This window comes from Equus caballus, chromosome 18 (genome assembly GCF_041296265.1).
Source record: "Equus caballus isolate H_3958 breed thoroughbred chromosome 18, TB-T2T, whole genome shotgun sequence".
In the NCBI taxonomy this organism is placed as follows: domain Eukaryota; kingdom Metazoa; phylum Chordata; class Mammalia; order Perissodactyla; family Equidae; genus Equus; species Equus caballus.
Window position 1 is genome coordinate 11,778,750 of NC_091701.1, and position 27,290 is coordinate 11,806,039.

Here is a 27,290-nt window from a genome sequence, read left to right on the forward strand (position 1 = left end):
CTTACCCCTGTGATTAAATTAGCTGTGGGAAGTTTACTAATTCCTTTGCCGAGTGAAAAACTCAGTCAGTTATCCCTGGGGGCTGATAGCTTGCAAGAGGGTGTCCTGGAACGATGCTTTGGCATTAAGTAGGTGTCAGTGACGATGAGCCCATTAAACAACATTTGGAATATGTTCTGTGCATTCTTTGATGAAAGGAAACTTCGATGTTCTTCCTCTTTCATTTTGATCTTCTTTTCCCAAAAATACTTATAGGATTAGCCTGTGGCACCGGCTTTGGGGGTATCTTCCTCTGTTATTCAGCGTGAGCACATGTGTGTACGCACATGGGGGCGTGAGTGGATGTCTGCGTGTGTTTACACTTCATCCTGATTCTAAGTCCTGGCTCATTAATAATGGCTGACTGCATCACTAAGGAGCCACTAAATATTGTACTACTTATAAGTAATCCGTTGCCCAAGGCACGGGGCTACTTAATGAAGCCTTGAATTAATGTGTAACTTGAGAAATACATCATTCTACAAATATAGGTTACTGGAAGCGTAATTTAAGCTGTTCTGTTTACTTCACTACTTGGATGAATACAAGGGAAGAAGTAATAAGTACAATAACAAATAAAATGTATGAAGCTAGGCATTGTGCAAATTACTTTTTTATTACTTTTTATTAATTTTTCTCTTCGGTTGTCATAATAACCCCATAAGAGAGACACTACTCCCATTCCCTCTCTGCAGATGAGGAAACCGAGGCTCAGGTGTGTGTCCCTAGTCCAGGGTCCTGCAGTGGATTCAAATCCAAGCACATGTGACTCTTGTAACTACTGGATCCTGCATCTCTTGGTGGAGAGAGTGAGGCAAAGAGCGGGTTTGTGTGCTAGGATGTCAGTTATTTGCCTAAAGGTAAATGTGGAGTTTGTTGCCTAAGGGGCTGGTATTGATGGTTGGAGGACGCAGTGGTAAACGGGACATCGAGGAGAACCACGCAGTTTTTATGGCAGAGACCTTGGGAGAGAGAGATGGTCACTCAGTGCTCAGCGAGGTGCAGCTGGTGACGAGCTTTCTACACCTTGAGGGCTGGTGGCCGGGATGACCTGTTCACTAACCAGAGGTGACGACGCGAGTAGAGCCCGGTTCAGGGGATTCGAGGTGAATGTGTGTTTCTGGAGGACGTTCAAGCCAGACTCATAAAACTCTTGGACCTTTCTTCGGGGACAGCCTCCCAGGTTTAGCTGGGCGACCTTCTCAGAGTCCCAAGATGAGGCTGACCCTGTGCTGGCCCCTGTTCAGGGAGGGCTGAGCCCCACCTACAGTCACTCCCATGGCCTGGGATGACACAGATAGAGGCTCTGTTCTGTGGGCCTCAGGTGCTTCCTGCTCACCCACGATCACGTGGGACTGAGCTCTGCCCAGGTGTCTGCCTAGCGCACGGCTTGAGCCCTTGGAAGTGGTACTGCACTGAGAGGATGTACTGAAGACTGCGCAGGGGTATGGATGGGCAGTGGAGTGTTGGGGACACACTTGGTGGATGGTGGGTGACAGGCTGGTCCATCATCCAGTGTGCTCTGGTCTCTGGGCCTCACTCTTTGGCAGATCATGGACTCATCTGGGAGATCTGGCAAGGATCTTAAAGATGCAAACCCCCTGGGCAAGCTGGGGCCCACTGTCATTACCCCACTGGCTCTTGCCCCTGGCTGGTGACAGAGAAGACAAAAGTCCGGATCTCTTAATTCCTGGCATTTTGACATTTGACATGTTTAGCCAAGCACTTGCCGTGTGGTTAGCACCATCGTCTTATTTCAGGAGGTCAAGAGCAGAAGTCAAGCATCCCCCAGACAGAGGAGGGCCGTCAGTGGAGGGCTCAGAGGAGACCCTTGTGTGTTTAGGACCAGGGCTGCAGACTAACTTCTGGATTCTGGAGCACCTGGAGCCTTGGGTGACCGAGGAGCTCTAGAATCTTGAGTCTGGAGGGGAGGGAGGAGACTCAGGTGAAAGGGGCCGGCTCCCTGGTTGGGGGCGCCCCACCCTGCACCTCTCTTGGGGAAGATGTGGCTGCCCTCCTCTCAGCTGCTGGTGGCTTCTCCAGGCCACTTGAGTGCCCTGGGAACTGTCCAGCTAACAGTCGGCTGAACTGCAGGGGCAGCCGTCCCATCTAAGTCACCCGGGCCAGAGAACGGCCTGTGGTGAGTGAAGTGGAGACCTGCCCCTGGAGGCGGGTGTGGGGACCAGAATGGGGACCTTGGAGGGGAGCCACTGCCATGTTTGACCTGTAAGCGGTTGCATTCCTGACGGCTGGTTAGGTTAATGAAAAACAAGCCCAAGGGCCTGAGGAGGCCCTCGGTGGGGTGGGAACTTCTTGCTACAGATTCCAGGTTTCAGACTAAAGTGACATAAAAGGGATAGATGGTTCAAGCTCCTTCTGTTATGGATGTAAACTTGGAGGCCCAGAGCAGGACAGTGACTGACCCATGGTCACAAAGCTGGTTACAAGTTGGGCGAGGAGCCAGATCTCCTCCCTGCTGTAGCCCACTCTGTGTGACAGTAGTTGCATATATTCAGACCCAGATGTTGTTACTACCAGCTGCCAGTGTATGGAGTCTTTCGGTATCATTATCTCATTTTAGTAACGTTATTAAGTATTTAAGATGTGCCAGCGCCTGTTCTCAGTGCTTCAGATTTATTTTCCTACCCTTTAATCCTCTCAGCACTCCTCTGAGGCAGAATTGAGCCCCATCCCCTTTCCCAGATGAGGCAGTGGAGGCCCCGTCGACAGTGGGAGGCTGGGGCTCGGCCGGGTGGTCTGTCTTGGGAGGCGCCCTCTTGGCCACTGCACTCGACGGCCACCTCGCAGACCTTTGCTTGAAGGGCCAGGGTGTGCGCTTGGCCTTTTGTGTTTGCGAAGGGTAAGAAGAAAGGAGAGAGGAAAGGCCTGGGGAGGGGAAGCAGGTGGAAGGGGTCAGGTGTCCCTGGAAAGCTCAGCGGTGGGTCCTCTCAGCAGCCCACCCAGACAGGCCACCCTGCAACCCCGCTGCCCCGAGACCTTGGGCCAGTTCTCTCAGCGGCCCGGCCTCATGCCCTCACCTGCAGTGCGGGACTCTTTGGCATGACTCTTGGGCGTGACTCCGCGGGCGTGACTCCACAGGCTGCCTCCCAATACAGTGTCCCGGCTTAGCAGAGGTTTCAGGCTCATTACTGTCCTCTCAACTTGTCTGTGTGTTTGAACATTCCCATAATAAAAGATTTCCTTAAAGTACAACAGAAGATGGCCTGTCCTCAGGAAAGTGCCGAGGAGCCGCCTGGGGTCTGAGCGCAGGAAGGTCTGTGGGCCGCTGCCAGGTGCTGATCCTGGCCGGGGTGCTGGGAAGCTCTCGGTCAAGGCAGCAGACGTCCCCTTAACTCAGGTCCCCTGACCTGCCAATGCTCCCCGCCCCCGACCTGCTGACGGACGCCTGCAGCTAAGAGGCTGCTCCCCACAACAGGGGCAGCAAACGGTGGCCACAGGCCAGATTTGGCCGGCCGCCTGTCTTTGCAAACAGTTTTCTTGGGACACAGCCATGCTCATCCACTTCTGTACTGTCTGTGGCTGCTTTCTCACCGCAGCAGCAGAGTTAAGTAATTGTTACAGAGACCCCATGGCCGGCAAAAGCTGCAAACATTTACCACGTGGCCCGTACAGAGAAAGTGTCCTGGACTAGACTGCTCTAGAACATCATCGCTTCTGCTCTCGCCAGCTGAGTTGTCTGCTTGTCAGTCAGTTGTATCTGGTTCTAAACCAGTTTGTGCCGCTTATACTTATTATTGTAAGCAATTAAATAGTGTATAGATCAGTGAAATAAGAGTGAAAGGAAAGTTTATTACCATGAAAATTAGGTTAAATGCCTTGGAAAGACCCAATAAACGCAAGTCACTATAAACAATTGCTCTTAAATCGGGTAAGGGCAAGTGAGTTGTATAAAGTTGGATGGGGGGGGCGTCAGCACACAAATTAAGAATAATTTTGTATTCAGAGAGCTTTGTAAACATCTTTCAGGATGACTCTAAGGACACTGAGACTGGAAATTGTGGACAATGTCCTGTAGCTGTGGTTTACGCATGAAAGGTGACCCGCACTGAAGAAATCCATCAAAGTTTTGGAAAACCCAGGTGCGTCTGTGCTTTGGAAGGAAAACAAGGTTTAAGGAGGACAGACATGCATGTGGTTTTTGAAACATGTTTTATGGATCTCGACTTAAAGTAATTCTTTGAAAATGGCCCAATTACTAGTCCCAGTAGAGTCAGATATGAGGGCTTATCCTGTAACAGAAACCCATCCTAAAACTGCTTTTGAAAGAGGAAGCTTCCCTTCATATCCTTCTGTTCTTTCCGTCTTCCCTTTGCAGCCCCTCCCAGCGTGGAGAGTCTGACCTGAGGGAGAAGGGTGGGGGTGAGGGGACTGGGTGCCTTGTGGAGGTGTTGGCATGGCCTTTCCCAGGCTGCAAGGAACTGGGACAGAGGGGGAAGGGTGTGGAGGCGGCTGGAGTGGCCGGAAGATTAGTGACACTGAGCTAATTGATTGAGTTAATTGATTGAGCAGAGAAGTAAATACGTCAAGGGAATGGGAACCAGTTTTCTCACTGTCTGAGGAGGGGATTCGAAACCTGAGACGAGAGAAGGCTGGTAAGAGCCCCGGGGGTTGGGTGGAGGTGGAAGCATCACAGAGCTTCTGGGCTTTCGATTGCATTTACCCAGATAGTTAACGGAAATAGTTATAGATACGTGTGTATGTGCGTAGTGATGGATGCACGTGTTCACTGAGAAATGAGGAGCAATGATACCCCAGTAGCAGTGAGCATAGCTAGCACACAATCTTCAGAATATAACTGATGGAATAAACTAGGAATCCGTGAGTCCATATGGATACGAGCAAATAAATGCACATGTGAGCAATGGTGGGGGCGGGGGAAGGTCTTCCTTACAAGAGAATGCAGCTAATGAAGGGAGAAGGGCTGGTGGAAATAGATAATCACCAGCTGGCACCTATCACAGTGGTGGCTGACACAGGCAGGAGCCATCAGTGGACCCTGTGGTTGGTGGGTGAAAGTTTGATGAAGAGCAGAATATTGGCATAATATCGGGCTACCTCCCCACAAAGTGCTAATCAAATCCAGAGGGAAAACCATGGCTTTGTTGTGGAGAAACCAGGCGGACACCAGCTTGACCAGATGATGAGGGGTGGGATGCGGACACAGTGGGCCACCTGGTGCGATGCACGGAGAAGAGCTCAGCAGGCGTCTCTGTAGTTAATTCCAAGAACGTAGTGCCGGGTCTGCATGTGTGCACACCCCGAGTGGCCTGAGGTTGAGATCATCCTGTGGAGTGAAAGTCCCGTACTCTTAAAACTCTCAAGGCAGGGGAGACAGGGAACAGCCGAGGAACCGTTCTGGATGGAAGGAGACCAAGGAGACGGGACAATAAACACAATGTGTGATCTCGAACAGGATCCTGGGCCCAACAGAAAAAGCAATTCGTGGGATAGTTGGTGAAATTGGAAGGAGATCTATGGACTGGATGGGAGATTGGTATCAGTGTTCATTTCTTGATTGGAGGAATCATTCTAACGTGGGAGACTGACAAGCTACACACTAGGGTATTTAGAGGTTATGAGCAGAGAAAGAGAGAGAGAAGTGGAGTAAAATGTTAACAATTGGAGAATCTGAATGTAGAGTATGAAGAAGTTTTCTGTGCTATTTTTGTAACTTTTCTGAAAGTCTGAAAGTTTAAAAATAAAAAAATCACTTAATTACCAAAAAATTAAAATAAAAGAGCTGGCAAAAACTAAAGATTCTTGAGTCAGACGGCCTTCAGGCATGGTTTGCTCAGGGCTCCAGCTCGCTTTTTCTGTCACACTCTCAGCTCTGCCCTTCTCTGTAAATTTTATCCTCAGGCTGGTTTCCTTTTGATCCCAATGTGGCTGCCAGCAGCAGGACTATCGGCCCCAAACTTCAGTGGGCATGTTAGTTACATTGATTGGACTAATCCAGATGCTGGATGTGTGTGAATCCCACCCAAAGCATAGTGTTGCTGCATCCTGGTGAAGGGTGGCTCCCCAATGGAGAATGTGCATGTTCTTGGGAATTAACCTGGGTACTTAACCAGTGAACGTTGCTGTGTGTTGAGCAGACACCCAAGAAGGTGAATTTAGTGCAGATACAAAGGACATGAGTAAACACTTGTACCAAAAGAATTGAAATTATTTTCTAGGAAAACATAAATTATTCAGAGAATGAGAAAACAAGCCATAGAATGAAAGAAAAATATTTGCAAAAGACGTATCTGATAAGGTCTATTATCCAAAATATAAAAAGAACTCTTAAAACTCAACAATAAAAAATAAACAACTTAATTAAAAATGGATAAAAGATCTAAACAGACACGTCACTGAAGAAGATGTACAAACAGCAATTAAGCGTGTGAGAAATGCTCCATGTCGTGTGTCATCAGGGAAATGCAAATTAAAACATCAATGAGATCCCACTACACACCGATTAGAATGGCCAAAATCCAGAACCCTGACAACACCGAATGCTGTCGAGGATGCAGAGCAACAGGAGCTCTCATTCACTGCTGATGGGAACGCAAAATGGTACAGCCACTTTGGAAGACAGTTGGGTGTTTTCTTGCAAAACTAAACATAAACTCTTACCGTATGATCCAGCAATCACATTCCTTGGTTTTACTCGAATGAGTTGAAAATTTATGTCTACCCAAAACCTGTGCACGAATGTTTCTAGCAGCTTTATTCATAATTGCCCAAACTTGGAAGCAACCAAGATGTCCTTCAGTAGGTGAATGGATGAATGAATGTGGTGCATGCAGACAATGGAATATTATTCAGTGCTAAGAGAACTGGGCTATGAAGCCATGAAAAGACATGGAGAAACAGTTAAAGCATATTTGAAGTGAAATAAGCCAATCTGAAAAGGCCACATATTGTATAATTTCAATGATATGACTTTCTGGAAAAGGCAAAACTTTGGAGGCAGTAAAAAGACCAGTGGTTTCCAGGAGACATCCAGGAGATAAGAGAGAGGGAAGGATGAATAGATAGAGCATAGAGGATTTTTAGGGCAGTGAAAAGACTCTGTATGATACTATAGTGGTGGATACGTGTCATTATATGTTTGTCAAAACCCATAGAGTGTACAACACCAAGAGAGACCCTAATGGAAACTATGGACTTTGGGCGATAGTGATGTGTTAATGCAGGTTCATCAATTGTAACAAATATACTACTCTGGTGCCAGGATGTTGATAGTGGGGTATGCTGTGTGTGTGCGTGGGGGGAGGACGGATATATACAGGGTATCTGTACTTTCCACTCAATTTTTGCTGTGAACCTAAAACTGCTCTGAGACACAAAGTCTGTTAAAATATGTACAAAACAAAACAACAATTGAAAAGATAGTCAAAGCTCTATACCTCAAAAGACAGCAGGCCCGGTCTTATAAGACTGGAAGTTCTACTAAACTTTCAAGGAAGATATAATCCCTGTGTAATAGAAACTGTTCCACAACTTAGCAAAGATAAAGATCTTCCTGCCTTTTTTTTATGATCCTGACATGCATATATCTTAGGTTAAATATTAGCATAGTGAATTCACTGCTGAATTAAAAGAAAAAATGTACCATGACCGATAGAATTCTTCTCAGTAATGCAAGGAAAGTGCAAGATTGACATAAAGGAAACTCTAAAACTAGATGGAAGGATGTAAAAGACCTGAAGAAATGGAGAGACAGGCAGTGTTGTAGGAGAGGGAGACGTGACTGGGTCAAGAGGCCGTGTCTTCCCAAACCAATGTGTAAGTCCACAAAAGTAATTCTAATCAAAATGCCAACAGGATTTCAGTGAAGCTTGACAAGATGACTCTTTTAAAGTTCATCTGAATTAGAAATACATAAGGATAACAAAGTCAATTTTGAAAAAGAATAATAATCAGGAGGTATATGAACTATTTACCAAACATATTTTGAGGTTAAGTAACAAAATATTGAATATTCATTCATCCAACAAATATTTATTGAATACTTACTATGTGTCAACATGGTTCTCTGTGCAGGTGAGGTAGGAACAAACAAAATGGTTAATGTCCTTGCCTTCTTGGAACGTGCATTCTAGTTGGGGGATGAACAATGACTGAACCAACGATTCCTTTTGTACAGCAGTCAGTGATAGGTGCAGCTCGGGCCAGGGTGACAGGAGTGGAGCTGGTGAGAAGTGGTCCAATTCTGGAATATTTTGAAGGTATAGCCATCAGGATTTGCTCATTGATGTCGATGTGCGGTATGTGAGGGAGAGGAACCAAGAATGACGCAAAGGGTTTGGGGCTCAGACGCCAGAAGAACGGAGCTCATGGACTGAGATGGAGGAGATTTGGGAGGGGCAAGAGAGAGGGAGTGCACAAGTTTGCTTCTGGTCCTTTGGTTAGAGATGCTCACCAGACACCCAAGAGCATTTGTCCAATAGGTAGTTGGAGCTGAAAGTTCTCCAGCATCAATGATGATAATAAAGACCACTCAATAGCCACCGGGCCCCTGCACAAACAGGGCACTTCCCGGGGTGGCTCGGAGGTGGGCGGCTGAAGGCTCTGCACAGTTCACTGATCTCCAGGCTCCTTGCACTGTTCCCTCCCCAGTCTCAGTCCCTCTGGCTCATCTTGCCACTTCTTGGCCGCCCATCAGAAAGGTGGATAGAAGCAGAATAAGGTGGGCCAGAGGAGGGGGAGCAGGGAAGAGTGTGTGTCTCAGCAGACTGACTTGTTCTGCATTTGAATCAGTTCACAGGAAGGAAACTTGAGGAGGGCTGTAATGAGATCTGGAAGGAGCCCCTCCCCCCTCGCAGGCCAACGGACATCCTGCACCTGCTCTGAGCTGCAAGGACCAGAGGATTTAGCCCCAGATCCTGTAACTGAACCCTGAGCCCTAGACTGACCAATAGTTGCAATTTCTAACTCCAGAGGAGCAAAAGAGAAAAGCGCTTAAGAGACAAAATGAATCCAAGAACGCCAAGGCTCTTAAATGGGAAAGGTCAGTTAGGAAATGCCTCATTAAGAGAAGCATAGATTAGAAAATAGATCAAGAAAAGATGATACTTGGTAAGTTTAATGTAGAGGTTAAATGTAAGTATAGGATGAATATAGAAAGCCATAAAGAAATAGCCTACCAATTTGTTGCTTGTTGGTGAGTTTTAACTGTAAAGTTTTCAAGAAAAGCATGAAATATTTTGAAAAAGGCATGAGTTTAAGTATAGATTCTAAGAAAAACCCCTCACTCACTGTCCCACCTCACGCTCCTAAATGAAGCTCCGATTCTGCCCAAGATCCTTGGGGGCAGAAAGGATTATGGTTTCCAGAAGCCCCAGACTTTGGTTCCTCCCGGTGGGGGTGGTTCTGAGGTGAATTCAGATTCTTGAGCTGCAGGAACCACCTGGGTCCTTCCTGTTTCCCTGGCGTGGTGACTGGCCGCTACATGAGCTTCAGAAGTTGGCAGCGGGGAGCAGGACTTTCCAGCTGCCCAGCTGGCCGGCGGGGCTCACTTCTGCCCCCGCTCTCTCCTCCCTGCCTCTCTCCCATTTTGATCTTGCTCTTCACTGGAATGTGATGTCCTGTGAGTGGTAGGAGAGTCATTATCACATCTCCTCTGTGGGCTTTCTTTGATGTTTATAATTTCTCATTCTGGCACATTCCAGGCACATTCTTTTAATTTGCGAAGAAGTCCGAGTTTTTTCCCGGGCTGTGCAGAAAGTCAGTCTCCGGGTACTCGTACTTCAGGCAAACTTAACTTTTGCCTTTAAGAACACAGTTTGCACGCTGGATGCTTTTCTTTCTATGAAATTTTTCTTTCAGTCTCTGAGGGTTACAGAGAAAGCAGAGGACTTTCAAGGCTTTCATTCTTTGTTTTGCTCCCACTTTTCCTTTGGTATTTCCGGATACTTCCTGGACAATGATATGACAGGAGGTTCTGCCTGCCAACTGAGTGGAGAAGGAAGGAGAACACCCTTGGGTGCAAATGGCAGCTCCACCAGTGGCCAGCGGAGGGCCCTTCCATCAAGGTACTGCACTGCTCTGCACAGTGGTCCTCTCACCTCCTTGCAGCTCCCCTCCCTCATGAGAGAGTGACTACCTTGTCACATTCTGCTCCAAGTGAGACTCGGCAGGTTAACACGATGGACTCCCCCTTCTTTCCTCTTCTGCCTCCATTCTCCCCCTTTCTTTCCTTACTTCTCGGCCATCAGAGTTGACACCCAGATCCCCCTTCAGGCCTGAAGGACTTGTTCCCCTGGCTGCTGGGGAAGCTGCCACAGATAAGCCTCCACCCTCCATCCCACAAGCGATGAGGAACCATTAGGTGTATTAGTGTGGAAGATGGACATAGTGAGGCATGATTTAGGTATAGGTGACACTGTTTAATTGTTGGAGTCTTGCGGGCAGAGATTTCATAGTAATACTTAATGCCAGTGGTTGAAAATTACTTCCGATTTTATTTAACAAAATCCACTGTTTTTTGCGTTGTTGTAAAGGAAACCAGTGACTCAAGTTTCACCACACGTGTAGCTGTTTTATGAACTTTTGACTGTTCCATTGTAATTACACTTTCCTCCTCCTGGGTGTTGGCACCTTATGATGGGAGTTTGAGAGAGGCTGCCACGCCACGTGTCACCATCCTTCCCCCCTCCTGAGTTTGTGTGGTTAGGAGTATTATTATTATTATTATTTTTTTTTTTTGAGGAAGATTAGCCCTGAGCTAACTGCTGCCAATCCTCTTCTTTTTGCTGAGGAAGACTGGCCCTGAGCTAATATCCGTGCCCATCTTCCTCTACTTTATATATGGGACGCCTACCACAGCATGGCGTGCCAAGCGGTGCCATGTCCGCACCCAGGATCCAAACTGGTGAACCCTGGGCCGCCGAGAAGTGGAACGTGCGAACTTAACCACTGCGCCACCGGGCCAGACCCAGGAGTATTATTTTACCAGCAGTTACATGATGGGTTAGCATTGGGACTAAATCAGAGGAAGGATGTCAGTTGAGTGACACTTCTACTGATGCCAATGGGGAGTGAGGGGAGCTTGGACTCAGGCGGGAACAATGTTGTAGTGTCAAAATCTCATTTCTTTTTATGGCTGAATGATATTTGATTGAAATGTATAAACCACATTTTGTTTAACTATTCATCTGTTCATGGACACTTGGGTTGTTTCCACTTTTGGCTATTGTGAATAATGCTGCAGTGAATACAGGCATGCGAGTAACCGAGTCCCTGTTTTCAATTCCTTTGGGTATACTCCAGGCGTGGAATTGTTGGGTCATATGGTAATTCCATGTGTAACTTCTCAAGGAGCCACCAAACTGTTTTCCACAGCAGCTGCACTATTTTGCATTTCACCAGCAATGCAAGAGAGTTACAGCTTCTCCACATCCTCACCAACACTTATTTTCCAGTTTTATAGCCATCCTAGTAGGAAAGAAGGGGTATCTCGTTGTGGTTCATATTTAATTCTTAATTGCAGAAATTATTTTTGTATTACTTCTTTTCCCTTCCTTTGCAATGAGTTTAATAAAGTAGTTCTATTTCTTTTGTTTATGGTCTTATTGGATTTTTTATTGTAGATCTTTTTGAAAATAAATTAAATTTAAATCATGCACAAATGAACATCGTAAACACTAACAAAAAGACTTAACTGGACCTAAGCTACTTTAAAGAAGCTCACATTTTGTGTTATGAAGCTCTTCATTCAAATTGCTTTTCTCTTGCCATGGAAGATTTTCTTGCTTTCTCTGTTTTTCTTTTTCAAGTCTCTTGTGTCAAGCCTGTACGGTCCAGTGGAGATGTTTCTTTTTCCTGAGCAATTTGACAGCTGAACTCGTCTAGTCAAAAACGCTGCTTGTCCTTGTCTTTTTTGAGTAACATTTATACTCTGTTGGCAAGATATGAAACTCCCAGTATCATAGTGTTCTTTATCAAGGGTGAAATGATACAGGGCTATGGAAGTCTCCACAACCAGACCCACCCCTTACCCTGCCATGACTGAGTCCGTGACAACCTGGAAATTCTCAGATAGTCTTTCTTTAAAAACTTCCCCAGCCAAACGCCACCCATTATTTCCATTAATGACTGTAGGAAGGGCTAATGGAAGTTAATCACAGTGGAAAATCAAAGTTTCTTTCTTTTCTTTTTCTTATTGTATGTTTTGAAGATGAAATAGGGAAAGGTATAAGATGATCTCTGGGCGTTGTTTGCAAATCTCTAAAAAATTATGCTTGCATATAAAAAAACATTGGACAAATCTAACACGCTTTCAAGATAAAACACTCAATAAACTAGGATTAGAAGGGAACTTCCTCAACATAGTAAAAGATATTTATGAAAAACCCATAGCTGACATCGTGTTCAATGGCGAAAGTCTGAAAGCTTTTTTCCCTAAGATTAGGAACAAGACAAGGATGCCTACTTTTACCACTTCTGTTCATCACAGTTATAGCCACAGAAATTAGGCAAGAAAAAGAAATTAAAGGCATGCAAATTGGAAAGAAAGAAGTGGAAATGTCACAGGTGACAAGATCTTACATGTAGAAAACCCTGAAGAATCCACAAAAATACTGTTAGAAGTAATCAATGAATTCACCAAAGTTGCAGGTTATGAGATTAACATCAAAAAATGAGTTATATTTCTATACACAAGCAATGAGTAATCCAAAGAATATTAAGAAACAATTCCATTTACAATAGCGTCAAAAAGAATAAAATACTTAGGAAAAAAGTTAACAAAAGAGGTACAAGACTTTTAAATAAAAACTACAAAACATTGCTGAAGAAATGTTAAAAGACATTAATAAATCAAAAGACATCCTGTGTTCATGCATTGGATGGAAATATTGTTGAGATAGAAATACTCCCCCATGTGATCAACAGATTCAATCTCTATAAAAATCACAATGGCTGTTTTTGCAGAAGTGGAAAACCTGACCCTAAAATTCATACAGAAGCTCGAGGGACTTCAAACAGCTAAAACAATTTTGGAAAAGAAGAGCAAAGTTGGGGGACTCAGAATTCCAAAGTTCAAAAGTTGCTACAAAGTCACAGTAATCAAAATAGTGTGGTACTGGCATAAGGACAGACACAGTAGACCGCTGGAATAGAGAGTCCGGAAATAAACCTATATATCTATGGCCAATTGACTTTTGACAATGATGCCAAGACATGCAATAGGAAAAAGAACATCCTCTTCAACAAATGGTTCTGAGACAACTGGATATCCACACGTAAGAGAATGATGTTAGACCCTCACCTCACACCATATACAAAAATTAACTAAAATAGATCAAAAACAAAAATACAAGAGCTAAAACTATAAAACTCTTAGAAGACAACATAGAGGAAAAGCTTCATGACCTTGGCTTTGGCCCTGGTTTCTTAAATAAGACACCAAATGTACAAGCAAAAAAAGAAAAAATAGACAAGTTAGACTTGATCAGAATAGAAAACTTTTGTATATCAAAGAACACTAGTAAGAGAGCGAAAAGACAACCCATAGAATGGGAGAAAATATTTGCAAATCCTATATTTGATAAGGGTCTAGTATCTAAAATAAAAAACTCAACTCAACTCAACAACAAAACAACACTCTTATTTTAAAAAGGGCAAATGAACTGAATATACATTTTTTCCAAAGATACACGAATGGCTAGTAAGCACATAAAGAGATGCTAAATGACAGTCACTAGGGAAATACAAATCAAACTCAAAAGATATCATTTTATACCCATTAGGATGGATATAATTTAAAAAATAAAAAATAAGTATTGGCAAGAACATGGAGAAATTGGAACTCTTATGCATTTCTGGTAGAGTGTAAAATGGTCCAACTGCTACGGAAAATGAAGACCATGATTCAGGAGGTCTGGGGGCGGGTCTGAACTTTACATTTCAAAAAGCTCTCAGGTGTTGTTGATGTTGCTGGTTCATGCTCCACACAATGAATAATGAAGTGCTAGGCTAATTTAGGAAAATATTTACCTCTCAGGAAAAAAAAGGAGAGAGACACTCAAAGAGAAACTTGCCTGCCTTCCTGCCTGTGGACATTGTCACATGAGGTTGTGTTTCCTGGAGCTGCTGTAACCATTTTGCCTTCATGAGGAGAAAGCAAAGAAAACCACACAGATCACATACAGCCCTGAATGACCAACCGGAATCTTCAAGCCCTAGACTTCTTGTTCTATGACATAGAAAAGCTGCTTATTTTTTAAGCCCCTTTGGGAATAGAGCATCCTATTACATCTGAAAGCTCCCTTGCAGACACAGTTCCACTTTCCACTCACCGAGTGTATTCCCAGGAGGAGGAGCAACATGGGAGACATCCACATGCCACATCAGCAGCTGACGTCAGGTCGCAGGTTTCTCTCACATGGTGAACATCTTACTCTACTGAGTAGGATATGAGGGTTTTCCTGCATTGAAAATGACCCCTAGGGGCTGGCTCCGTGGCCGAGTAGTTAAGTTCGAGTGCTCTGCTGCGGTGGCCCAGGGTTCAGATCGTGGGCACGGACATCGCACCGCTCGTCAGGCCACGGTGAGGCGGTGTCCCATATCCCACAACTAGAGGGACCTGCAGCTAAGATATACAACTGTGTACAGGGTCGGGGTTTGGGGAGATAAAGCAGAAAAAAAGAAAAAAAAAAAGATTGTCAACAGTTGTTAGCCCAGGTGCCAATCTTTAAAAAAAAAAAAAAGAAACCAAATGTTGCCTATTTAAAAAAAAAAAATGACCCCTAAAGTCAAGCCAATCACTTCACCTGTCCTCATTGAAAAAAAAATCTGTTTCTGGAGAAACAATTAATTATGTTTAGATTTACTAGAAGTATTATGTTAAATCTTTAATAGTGCACATAAATATGGCCAGAATGAACTTAACATTGATGGCCATCAACAGTCATTCAAGAGATACTAATACTGTACTTTTGGGTGATTTAACGGATTTTTTAGGGAAAGTTTAACTATATAAATTTTCCACTTTACGGTCTGACTTTGGTATAAAAGCTAATTCCACTATTATTCAGTCTGTTCTCTATTAATATCACAAAATGGCATAAAGGCTATCTTCTCCTGTTTCGTTATTTTCTGGATGAGTGAAATCAGGCCCAAAATGGTGAAGCCCAATGTCAGTCTAGTCCAGAACACCTGATGCTTAGACCAGGCCTCATCTCATGAGTAGATTAGGTTATTATTGCATTTTGGTATACTGTTTCACTTAAAACACAGAATTCCTGATGATATAGAAGCAGCTGCAATTGCTGAACAGACAATTGGTCCTGAATTTTGATAGGCAGGAAAGTGAACCAATATAGAGGATGAAGAGAGGAACATATGCAGAAGTATGAAAGAGAGGAAGTAAATAAACTGGAGAAATCCTTCAATCAAGAAGGAGCTGGAACATATGATAATAAAGAGTTAATGTTAATACATAAAGAGCTGTAACAAATAAAAAAGCAAAATTCCAAATACAAACAGACTAAAAGTATAATAAAATATTAACGGTACAATCCAGGTGGTAGATAGATGGGTATTCACTGTAAAATTCTTTCAACTTTGCTGCATGTTTGAATTTCTTCAAAACAAAGTGTTGGAAAAAAGCAGGCAGAGGTCACGATTAGTCCATTCAAAGAGAAGAAATACAAATGGCTAAAAAAGATAGGAAAAGGTGTTCTAACTCACCAGTAAGCAAATAAATGCAAATTAAACATTAAAGACTGCTGATCTCTGGCTCCACTCTCCCCACTCCTCAGGACGCGCTCAACCCTGTTGGGCAACGCCAAGGTGAAGGGAAGGCAGCTGAAGCCGCAGGATGCTACCCTTACCTGTAGGACCAGTCTGCTCACACCTGGACGATGAGTTTCCAGCCCATAAGTCTCACCATGGTTGTAAAGTGGACGTGTAGAGCAGGTGTGGCAATATGGATTCACAAACATTAGATTTCCAGGTTTAGTTTTTGCCAAAGCAGGAGCCATGTAGAGTCCCCAGAAGCTCTTGAGGAGGAGGTAAAACTCCTTCAATCCCAGCTCTTCTCCCAGGTCCTCCTTGAGGGGTGAAAACAAGACCAGATGTGACTCTACTCCTGATGGTATTTGCCAGTCCAAGATGGTTTGTTCATCCGCCGTCTTTCATTCTGCAACCATCCATACACTGAGGGCTGTGTTCCCAGGGGCACGGGGTGGGGGTGGGGGGCTGTGGGCACAGGACGGCCTTTGCTTCAGCTTCTACCTGGGCTCATTGTCATGGTGTCTTGGCTCAACTCTGCCACCTCCGCTGACTCTCAGTGTGCGGAAGACATGCAGTCCCTCTCCTCTAGGTCTCGTTGGCCTGGGAAAATCCACCCCCACTTCTCAGCCAAATACATTGATTTTCATTAAGACAACATAAAACTAATATTTTAATGGCTTTCCCTTCCAAGTATATCTGAAATGTATAATTTTAAACATATATCTATATTTGGATATATTGTCCTAAATAATACTACCGTTCTCATTCTAATACAATAAAATGCCCATAAAAACATGTTTTTACCTATAAGTTTGGCAAATATTAAAAAGAATGATAATACACAATGTTGGTAGTAGTATAGGGAAAATGGCATTTTTACCCTATGGTGAGAGTGTAAATTGTAACATCTTTTCTTGAGGGTAATTTGGCAATAGACAGTATGTTAAGTTAAAAAAATATATATACAAACACATAAAAACACACATTGACTAAAATATTCAACCTTTAGGAACTCATCCTCTCTATAAATATAGATAGAAGGAAGTTCGTTGCAGCATCACTTACAGCAAAATTAAGAAACATTAAGAACAGCAACAGATAAAAAATTTTTAATAAATACTATAAAAATAAAAATATAAGAAATAAAATATTAATAATAAATTTAAAAATTCATTCAACAATGTATCAAGTTTGGCACACCCTAACAATAAAATAATATGCAGCCACTAGATTTATTGACCAGGATATACTGCTAAGAGAAATAAATTAAAGAATAGTATACACAGCAGCCTGGTTTTATAAAATCTATGTATTTTATAATGTATGTATATGTAAAAAAATGTCTGGAAGGATAAATCCAAAAATATTGGTAAGGATTGTCTCTAAGTGATGGACTTATAGGTGATTTTAAAATTATTTATTTTATTTTAAAATTCTCTCATATTGAATAGTGAAACTAAGTTTTAAAATGAAAATGAGTTACAGGAAAAAAAAGTGTTGATTTTTCTTTTAAGTGCATGGAGTTTGGAATCGGGGCAAACTGGATTCAAATCCTCCTTTCTCTGTGTGACCTTGGTCACCTGGTCACCTGCTCAGCTTCAACTTCTGTAATAGGAAAAGGCTGCTATTGGTACTTTTTTCACAGAGTTGTACAGAAAATATATAGCATCAGGCTGGGCTTGCGTAGAACACAGCAGCTCCTTAGGCGTTCCCCTTTGTTGGATACTTTATTACAGGAAAGTAGCAGGGAGTTGAAGCAACACAAGCAACCATTGGTGGTCAGGGCAGTGAAGGCGGTGGGAAAATCTCCAATGAGTTAGAGGTTCCAGTGTGGTTCTCTTTCTTCTGTAACAGTGATCCTCAAACTTGAGAGCACGTCAGAATCACCAGAGGGCTTCCTGAACCCAGATTGCTTATCTCAGTAATTTTATTTCCGTTTATACTCAAATACCATCCATTCTGTATCATTGTCAAAAGTCAAAATTGTTTTAACACTTTTGTGAACAAGGATGTGAGGAAACAGGCTCTTGTTAGAAATGCAAATTCTCAGGCTTAATACCAGAGTTGCTGATTCACTGGGTTCGGGGTGGGGCCTGAAAATTTGCATTTCTAACACGTTCCCAGGATGCCTTTGGTCCATTCCAGGGACCACACTTTGAGGACCACTGTTCTACATTATACAATATTCTTCATTATCATCATGAGATAATTTTCACTTAGAATTGATGGAAAGGGAGCAGATGGGAAAGAGAAGGCCAGAGCTATTCTCAGGTCAGCTAAAATGCACTCACAGCATCCTGCTATAATTGCCTAAGTTAGTTTTGCTGGCTAAAGTCACCACTGGGTTGGAGTCAAGCTTAGAAGAGCTTCCTCCAGTCAGAAAAGCCAAATCCCCAACCATTTCTATATATAAAGACGACAACCCTGCACTTCTGAAGTTTCTCCACCGCTGACGGCGGTGTACCTTATAGCCCAGAGCCTAAACTGTGACAGAATAAGAAGGGGCGGAGAGGACGTACAATGAAGGAACTTGTATGAAATGAAAATGGCAAGGCTGGCGGGGTTGGGAGAGAGTTCAGAGAAAAACGAAATGTTTAAGAAATCTGAAATAAAAAGTGAAAACATTTAGTATAATAACAACTGAATTTGAAGTCGGTTGAAAGAGTTGTTAATTTAACTCTAAAGAGACTACTGAGGAGAGTCAGGTAGAGACACAGAGTGTTGGAGTGAACCCACACAGCGAGCGTGCTGTGGACCTGCAGCAGGTGAAGGCAGCAGAATGACCCGTGAGCTCCCCAGCCCACACACACCCTGGCTATAACCCAGGTCTTGCCAACCTGGGCACTATGGACATCGTGGGCTGGATAATTCTCTGTTGTGAGAGGCTGTCCTTCGCATTATGGGATGTTCTGCAGCATCCCTGACCTCCACCCACTAAATGCCAGTAGCCTGCCCCCAGTTCTGACAACCAAAATATGCGGCCAATCCTCACAGGCCACCTGGGACAGAGGTGGGATTTATGGGATGCAGGACCTTCAATGTTAAAACTGGTCAAGTCCTGGGTAAACTGGGATGAGCTGGTCACCCCACCTGGGAGGCAAAACTGCCCTGGCTGAGAACCACTGCCAGAGCCTTTGCCATTCTGATTGAGCACGTCTGGGGTTGGGCTTCAACATTTTAACAAACAAAAATCTCAAACCAAACCACTCAAGAAACTCCTGGACATCTCTGGTTAGGAGCAACTCATGCTAGCCTAAACTCTTGACTTTACAGACAAAGAGCCAAAGGCCAAAAGAGGTCAACTCGGCACAGGCCCTCAATAATGTTAATCTCATCCTTCTTCCTTATCAGTAACTGAGCCAGTACTAAACTTCTGGGCTCCAGACTCCTGCGCCAATGATTCTCCTACTACGGTATGGGATGAGCTCTAGAAAACGACAAACCGAAGGAACAAAGAATCCCAGAAGTTGTTTGTGTACACAGCAAAATATTTCAAGACTTTAACTCAGAATTTGATTTGTATCTTTGTTAGACTTTTTGTCTGGTACAGAGGGACGGTACCTGATCCTTTTTTGAAACTAGGAGGTAGGGCCCCTGTGTTATTACTAAAACCTCCAACACTGTCATTCTGTGAAGTTGTTGCCTTTTCCCGCAAAGCCTGGATCTCTAGTGATTAGACCTTCCTCAGCCCCGTGCTAGAACTCTGAGGGCAAAGAATCTAGTCTAGATATGAGGAGAGGGTGAAAAGGAAGTGATCTTCTGCATTTGGTTTGGGCATTTGGAGTGTCTGTGAATGTTCCGTGTTGTGAGTTGAATGCTGGGGGGCTTCCTGTCTGGATGTGAGAGCCTAGGCTGCTGGTTACCAGATTTCTTAATTTCATGGACCAGTAAAATTTTAAAGCAAAAATGGAGGTTGACCTACGGTTGTCATCTTTATTTTGCCAGGCAAGGGCCTTTTTAAAAGTAACTGCTCTTAGTTTCTCTATCATTTCCTAAAAAGCCATTTAACTTCCAATCTTAAAATAAAGGACAGTCCTTCAAATTGAATACCTTTAGCATCCTGAAAAGCTTACCACATGCCTCTAGTTTTTTCATGTTTTGCTGGAGACCAGTGAAAGGATAGTCACGGACCAGCAGTTGGGAACCATTGAACTCGTCGTCTTGTGCCGGGCTCGAGACTCATCCCCATGTTCACACCGTTTACAAAGCTATAGTAACACACTCCGAATGCCAGCCGGGAGAAAAACGGGTCTAACTTCCAGCCATTGGTATTCTAGGTCACATCTTTTTCTCCCAGGTGGGATGTGTATCCTGTGAGGGTAGCTATTTTTCTCGAATGCCAGGGAGCTGTGGCAGAGCTTGGCTGTCCAAGAGGTTCCCTCCACAGCCCTTCATGCTGGGAACTCCAAAACAGTATTGGATTGTCTGTGGGAATCCTATGACTCAACATGCTTTGCCTTCCTTATCTGATCACACTCTCCAGCATCCCACCAAGTGATAATTCTGGGTAGATCTGATTAAGGGAAAAGGAAACAAATATGAAAGGCCAGAAACTGGATCTCTGGATCCAAAGCAAAGCAGAGACAAATTGACTTGAGCAAGTGTCCGCCTCCTTAGTTGTCTGGGGCTGTGGTGCTGGGGTCGGGGTGCGAGTTAGGAGCTACCGTAGTTCTGAGTGTGGTCTCATCCTCTGCCCCTGCTTCTGGCTTTGTCCGTGCCTGAGGTGGTTGTTTGGAGGTGGGGTGGAGTGGAGTGATGGAAATAAATGGAAGATGCTGACAACAAAAGAATGTTCCTTATATAGATATTTGCAGCCGCCCCTATCCTGGGCAGCCACTTCCTAAACGTGTCCTTTCCTGGAGCTGGCTGCCCTCCGTGATCAAGCATTTCTTCCTGTCCCTGTGGGATCACCATGCAGCATGCCACGTGTCTACTTTCCTAGGCAGCTAAACCTTGCCACGTGTGGCTGTGCTCTTGGGGAAACACAACTACTGTCCAAAAACTGCTTTTGACATGTAGTGGCTCTCTCTGGAGAGAGAATGGCAAGCCTGACAGATGGCACCCCCTCCATAATGTTCTTCAGTAGTACAGGAATTGAATGAAGAGCCAGGGGAGGACAACAAAGGCTCTTATTTGACTTTGCATTCTTACCCTCAGAGCACCGGAATCTTCCACAGGTTATGGGGTGTGGGTGTGTGTGTGTGTGTGTTTTAATTAACTGGAGTTTAAGGTAGGGAGAAACTCCTCCTTTTGCATATCATCCCAAAAGAGCTGGGAAACATTTAATGAAGCCCATATGTCCAGCCTTCTGGTGTGGAAGAGCCTGTGAGTTGTGACGCCCAGCTTTGTGGTTTGCTAGCTGTGGATCAATGGGCAAATTACGTAGTCTCTCTGAGCTTCAGGTTCTGTCATCGCGGCCAGTACCAGCCACCTTGTAGCATTGTGCGGATTGAGAGAGAGAATGTTGTGAGTGCCAAGCTAACCCGAAGCCCAAGGCTGTGTACTCAGTACACCCTGTTCTCACATCTGAATATGTTGGGGATGTTTTTTCATCTCTCAGTTGAGGGTTATGCTAGGGGTTCTCTCTGGTTCTTCCCCTTTCTCTGGTCTGTGGTGCAAGAAGCAGGAAAAAGAATGACATTGAGATCGATCGCTAGAACCAGGTGGTTGTGGGGATAGCTGCATTTGTGTTATGTTTCGGGTATTTACAAAGCACTCTAGTACATGTGGTTTCATTAGCTCCCACAGTAGCTCTGTGAGGTGAAAGGAACTGACGTTCTCAGTTTCACTTTACATGGAGAGGGAAACTGAGGCCTGAGGCTCTGAAGTGAGGCTCCTCCTGCACAGCTGCTCAGCTCTAGGTCCCACTGGATCTTAGCATCTCAGACGCTAAGCCAGTTGCTTTTCCTATAGGACAGTGTGTGTTGATAGCTTGTCGTCACTTGGTCAGTTCAAGGACAGTGATTTGGGTTCACGAGTGGTGCCATCTCTGAGTTGGCCTTCACCGCAGTGGTGTTTCACCCCATCGGCTCACGTTTCCTAACTTTCTTCTGTAGTGACTGGTGAAGCGAGCTATAGAAACAAAAGAAGAGATGGGTGACTACATCCGCTCCTACTCTGTGTCCCAGTTCCAGAAGACCTACAGTCTCCCTGAGGTCAGTGTTCTCATTTTCTTCTCTTGTCCAGCTGAGAGCATGGGTGCACACTTAGAAGGAGCGGAGTGAGCGCAGGCTGCCCTGCACTCCCACCCCCGTGTGGCATGTCTGCCTCTGCCTGGGCAGCACTGAGACTGGACCTCCTGGGTCACTAGAACTGCCTCTTTAAATGGGCACTGAGTGGAAAGCCCTATGGTTTTGTCCTTTTCTGTCAGTTTTGGTACTTGATCCAGAACTTTTATTAAATTATAGGAACATGAGTATATTTCTCTATAGTCATATAAAGCTTCTCAAGAGACAACTTGCCTAGAACATTCTTAGAGTAACAGTTGAAAGGTAATCACAACAACAACAATAGCTGGACACTATGAAATGCTTACTACATTCTAGCCCCAGCACATCACCTGCCTTCTACTCTTTAATCCTCATGATGGCCCCCTGAGATAGGTGTTTCTGTCCCTGTTTTACAGATGGAGAGACTGAGGCTCAGAGGCTAGGTAACTTGCCTGAGGCTTCCGAGCTTGTAAGGATTTCTAATGAGAATACTTGTCGTCATCACTGCACTCAGTGGTCCCTGTTTTTCTCTCTGACTATAGAGCTCTGTTTTGGAGCCAGCTGCAGAGGCAGTAGCTTTTTCTCGTGCAGAATGTATTCCAGTTTGTTAGAAAACTGAGACTTGTTCAGGTGAGGTAGTGACGGGAAGTCGGTTTATAGGCAGACGTCTGAGCAGTCCAGTGCGTTTCAGTCTTCGCACAAGATTTGTTTATTCCTTGTTTTCTCTTACAGGATGATGACTTCCTCAAGAGAAAAGAAAAGGCCGTCAAGACTGTTGTTGACCTCTCAGTAAGTTCCCCTGTCCGAGTCCCTGTGTAAGAGAAGAACGTAGGTTCACAGCCTCCAGACAACCCTTTGGTTTAGTCACAAATGCCCTGCTCCCTGAGGCTCCGTCTGCTGGGGCTGCCCAGGAGCTGGCGTCAGGTTGGAGTGTGAGGGAAGCCCTGCCTTCTGTGCCCGCTGTCTGGACCCAGCGTTCATGGGGAGAACTTGCCACGACCACTGCACAGTGTTTTTCTTAGTTTCGGTTTGAAGGGAGAAACATTCCAAACTCATAGCCCTTCCTTGTTTGTCCCAGTGCAGGTATAAACTTTGAGTAGCTCCAAAGAGGAGATGCTGACCTGGAGAGGGTAGATTGACGTTGCTGCCCCCATGGTGGCTTTGGAGAAAGAGTAGCTTCTGTGGAATGTTCTGGGATGGCCTCTGTCACCATGCGCAGCCTGTTGTAACCTCTGGGAATCTGTATGTGTGTGCCCACTTCTCTAGCACAAGGGGTAGAGGAGCTTCGGGCCTTTTCAGAACACTCTGGGCCAGAGCCCAGCAGAACCCAGTCAGCCCGCCCCCACTCACCCCCCAGCCTTCCTACCTGAACTGATGGGAGTGGAGCCTCAGTGCCAAAGTGCAAATTCTCTTTCTTCCGAAAATAATACATCATGCCATTTTGCCTGTTTTTCACTTTAAGAATAAGTGTGTGGTCTCCCAAAGTGATTATTGTGAAAAGAGTAACAGTCGTTTGATGATAAAAGACATAAAGTGCTTGTTTAAAACAAAAAAGTCTTAACATAATGCTTAACATAATGCCCTCGAGGTCCATCCACGTTGTTGTGAATGGGCCAATTTCGTCTTTTTTTATGGCTGAGTAGTATTCCATTGTGTATATATACCACATCTTCTTTATCCAGTCATCAGTTTCTGGGCATGTAGGCTGTTTCCACGTCTTGGCTATTGTAAATAATGCTGCGATGAACATTATGTTAAGCGAAATAAGTCAGTCAGAGAAAGACGATCTCTATATGACTCCACTCATAGGTGGAAATTAGTATATTGAGAAGGAGATCTGATCGGTGGTTACCAGGGAAAAGGGGGGGTGGGGGGAGGGTACGAAGGGGGAAGTGGTGTACCCACAACATGACTAACAAAAATGTACAACTGAAATCTCACAAGCTTGTAATCTATCATAACATTAATAAAAAAAAAAAAAAAAAAAGTCTTTGAAGCTTTATAGTTGTCATACGTATTTTTTCCCCTGTTCCATTTTGGAAATAGGAAGAGTGGAAAACCTTTAAGATAGTTAGGCTCTGAAGCCAGATACAATTTTAAGTTTGGTGGCAGTATTAAGTAACAAAAAGAAGAGGACATGCTATGACAGCAGAGTAATTTTTTTTCCTGGTTATGAAATAGGTGTTCAGTTTAGAATATCCTTAAAGTGTTCTTTTTAGAAAAGGTTGAGAGCTACAAGGGAAGAAACTCAACCTTAATTTCACAAGACTGAAGCAGCCACTTCTGATGGTTGGACATGTTTCTTTCATATTTTTAATGTGCATTTTTATAGAATTATGCTTTAAATATAATTTTGTAGTTTTTTTCACTTACCAATATGGAGTTTTTTGTTTTTGTTTTTTTCTTTTGAGGAAGCTTAGGCCTGAGCTAACATCTGCTGTCAATCCTCCTCTTTTTGCTGAGGAAGACTGGCCCTGAGCTAACATCCGTGCCCATCTTCCTCTCCTTTATATGTAGGACACCTACCACAGCATGGCTTGCCAAGAGGTGCCGTGTCCTCAACCGGGATCCGAACCAGCAAACCCCAGGCCACCGAAGTGGAACATGCAAACTTAACTGCTGTGCCACCGGGCCGGCCCCCCAGTATAGAGTCTTTTGTATGCTATTAAAGACTCCTCCTGACAGCGTTTGTCATTAGAAATAATAACCACTTGGTTGGATATGCTGTTGCTTTCTCTTCTTTTAAATGATGCTTCATTTCTGGAAAGATACGAGAATCAGATGACAGCATTAGCTCTGATACAGGGAATTGGGAGCTGGGGCGGGAGAGGAAGGGAAATTCTCTTTTCCCTATAAACCTCGAGTATTTGAATTTTATACCAAGTCTGTGTATCACCTATTCAAAAACAGAAAATAAAAGTAAACTTTTTTAATGAATGCTTAGTTGAATATCTTCCTGTGTAAATCTCACTCTGAGCCGTGCATGGTGAGTGGGAAAACATTATGGTTTTCAGCCTTATCAGCGAGAATAGAAGGCCAGCATAGCTGTCGGTCATCCTATCAGTGGAACTGGGACTGGCCTCTCTGTACCTATCAGACATTTCAGGCCTCTAGAGACACATTATTTCTTCTTGTCATTTGTAGTGGAGTTTTTAAGAAAATCTTCTGCTTGGTAATGTAACTGTGTAGAATTTAAGGAGACAAAGACAAAAATCTGGTGCCCAGACGTTGTTCTAAGCATTTATATATATCTCATCTAGCCTCACAGCAACCCTAGGAAAAAGGAGTATTTTTTTTTTTACAGATGAGGAGCCTAAAGCACAGATAGCCTATGTATGTTGTCCAAGGTCACATTGGTGATGGTGGAGACTGCACGCAAACTCTTGTAACCACTATGCTGTGAGCTTCTAGAGAAAACGGTGTTTGCAGCTAATGAGAAAATAATATCAAGAAAAACAAAAGCGGAAAAATATTTGCAAGTGTCTTTGATAATAGTTCAAATTGCATAGTTTTTTTCTCTTTTTATGTGTGAACTTACTCCTCAATTGTCTGTCAGTACATCTGTAGCAGGAATGATAAAGAATTTTTATGAAAGGCCAGACCTGGCCTTTGGGCTTTGTTTTCTTCTTTCCCTATCTACTGAAAATACTTCTCACTTCCGGATTCTGTCTTCTTAGGTTTCTTAACTGATCTGCATTGCTGTTAACCTCCATCCCTCCTGCCCCTCCCTTTTGCGAGTGCTTCCTTGCAGCCTGGAAATAAGAGTCCCAGAAGCTTGCAAGAGACTCCAGGGCTGCACTGCGTGTTCCTGGCTTATTCTTGTGAATCAGTGTAAGAAGTGGAGCAGCTTGCTGTTTGTTATTTGTTGTCACTGTCCCCAAGGAAAATCCTTCCTTTAGTAAAGGTAATGAAATCCTTCCTAGATGGCCAGGGGTTGTGGCTCTTCACCAGTCTCAGGCCCTGAAGGGAGTTGTCTTCTCCTTCTAGCCTTTTCCCAGTACAGCCCTTCAGATGCCTCATCAGTGTTTGTAACTTGCTCCTTATTGACCAATCTAGAATCTCAAATTTAAATTATGAATGGTAAATTGAGGATTAAAATATGGCCAAACATACAGGTGCCTGGTTTCTAGACCCAGCCTCTAATAAAATATGTATTTGGGGGCCGACCTGGTGGCGCAGCGGTTAGGTTCGCACGTTGTGCTTTGGCGGCCTAGGGTTCGCTGGTTTGGATCCTGAGTATGGACATAGCACCACTTGGCAAGCCATGCTGTGGTAGGCGTCCCACATATAAAGTAGAGGAAGATGGGCACAGATGTTAGCTCAGGGCCAGTCTTCCTCAGCAAAAAGAGGAGGATTGGCAGCAGTTAGCTGAGGGCTAATCTTCCTCAAAAAAAAAAAAATGTCTCTAGCTGCTATTTATTGACTGACTGCCTCCTAGGTGCATGACACCTAATTAGGCATTTTATACACGTTATTTCATTGACTCCTCACCAACACTCAGGGAGTTCTATATTATTATTTTCATTTTAGAAATCAGTAAGTTGAAGCTCAGAAAGGTTAGTAAAATGCCTACATAGTTGCAGAGCTAGGAAGAGGCAGCCAGATTTTGATTTTATATCTGACTCCTCAAATACAACAGATGTTGGTGCTTTTTCCAGTTTTCTCCCTGTTCACGTGGTCTCTGATTTCTCACATATTGCTGGCCCCAATTTTGTAGTAATGTTCTTGACATTTCCACACTCTGGGCAATTATTCCTCTGGGTCCCGGAGACTCAGACGCATCCAGAGTGGTTGGGTGCTCTCCCACCACCACTTCGATTCCTTGTGGGGCTAATTCCTGTGACTTTTCCTATTTGAAGACCCCTTGTCCAGCTGGACAATAGATGCTAAGGGAAGATTGTTGTGTTGTCTTCTTTTTTCATCTATTAGCATGATACTGTTGTTCCTCAACAAGTAGGCTTTTACTTACTCTTGTTTAGATATGACCTCTTTAAAAAAATCAATATTAAACACTTTAATGTCTTTTAAAATATTTAGCTTATTCTTATCTTTAGCCATCCTTATAGGACTATTCCAGTCTTTGCATTCATCCTTGGTTATGTAGCCCAGGCTTTTTTTCTGGTGCATGACTTTTTGTTTTAAAAAAGCTTGTTTTTCTTTTGTACTGGTACTCTAGTAATAACGATAAAAAACTAGATATTGGAGGAAAAGTACAAAGACTGAATCACCCATGATACCACCAGCCAGGAATAATCACTTCTATTCTAAGCATGAAATACAGAGTTACAGCTATCA

General features: G+C 43.9%; 1 pseudogene; it reads left to right on the forward strand.

The window, feature by feature from the left end:
- Positions 1-4,024: 4,024 nt before the first annotated feature.
- LOC111768870 (serine/threonine-protein kinase MARK2 pseudogene) overlaps positions 4,025-27,290 on the forward strand; it is a 46,299-nt pseudogene continuing 23,033 nt past the window's right edge.